The following is a 911-nucleotide window of genomic DNA, read 5'->3' as shown; positions in this document are numbered from 1 at the left end:
TTTTTGGGGGCAAACACACCAGAAACAGACTCATCTGTAAGGATTTCCTCCGATTAGACACGTGCAAAACTTAAAAAACCCACTCCAGGCTTCTTTTTCTTTTTTTTTGGCTCATGAGGCTTGACAAGAGTGCTGTCCAGCTGATTCCAGCTGTCATGTGTGCAGGATGTGCATCACAGGCACTGGTCAAGCATCCATCATGTTCTCAGGTCTGAGGCACCCATCGGAACAATTGTTAATCAGGTTTTAAAACCCCAGATGACAGATTGGGATTGATTGTTTCTCCCAGGCTCCAGGTGGAATTTATCCCAGCTGCCTTAATTTGCCAAAGCAATTAATCTAAAAAAAAAAATCCTATTAAATCTTGTGATTGGAGCCACAGTCTGCAAAAAAAGGGGTCGGGGTTATTAAAGTCGCATGAAGGAACAATAGGAGAATAAAAATATGGTTTTAGTTAATAATCAAGGCAGCGCGGCGGATGGAGGCGAGAGCGTTTCAAGGCTCCTCGCGCACTCCGCGGCGCCTCGGCGCGTGTCTCCTCCCCCCGAGCCCGGAGATGGAGGAGTCCGCAGGCGGGTCATACCTTGTTTCCGTTCCCCCAGCGGAGGGGACTCATCGGACGCCGTCGAGGAACCGGCTCCGTCCGCGCGCGAGCGAAAGTTGTCCGGGCGCAGAGGGAGCGGCGCCCGGTGCCATGGCGCGCACGGAGGTTGTGGTTGCGTGCGTGCCTGTGCGCGTGTGTGTGAAATAGTAGAAAGCTCGTCACTGCATCTCCCTGAAATCCCAATCACCTCTGAGGCGGCGGCGGGAGCACGCGCCGGAGCTGCCTTCTGCGTCTTCCGGGCGCGCGCGAGTGTGGAGACGCCGGGCGGCTCTCTTTGCGCGTCATGGGGGGAGGGAGGGGGGAGACG

General features: G+C 55.0%; 1 protein-coding gene across 3 annotated transcripts in view; it reads right to left on the bottom strand.

Moving 5' to 3' along the window:
* The window catches only part of drd3 (dopamine receptor D3), a 27,960-nt gene extending 27,108 nt beyond the window's left edge, over nt 1–852 (bottom strand). For all 3 annotated transcript variants that reach the window (XM_017406356.3, XM_017406358.3, XM_017406359.3), the window contains exon 1: nt 584–852. The gene's annotated coding sequence lies outside the window, so the exon portion shown is untranslated. The remainder of the gene's footprint in view (nt 1–583) is intronic.
* Between the last annotated feature and the right edge of the window lie 59 nt (nt 853–911).

The sequence above is a fragment of the Kryptolebias marmoratus genome, linkage group LG21 (assembly GCF_001649575.2).
Source record: "Kryptolebias marmoratus isolate JLee-2015 linkage group LG21, ASM164957v2, whole genome shotgun sequence".
NCBI classification, from domain to species: Eukaryota; Metazoa; Chordata; class Actinopteri; order Cyprinodontiformes; family Rivulidae; genus Kryptolebias; species Kryptolebias marmoratus.
The sequence above is the reverse complement of the archived record's forward strand: the minus strand, read 5'-3'. Positions and strand labels throughout refer to the sequence as shown.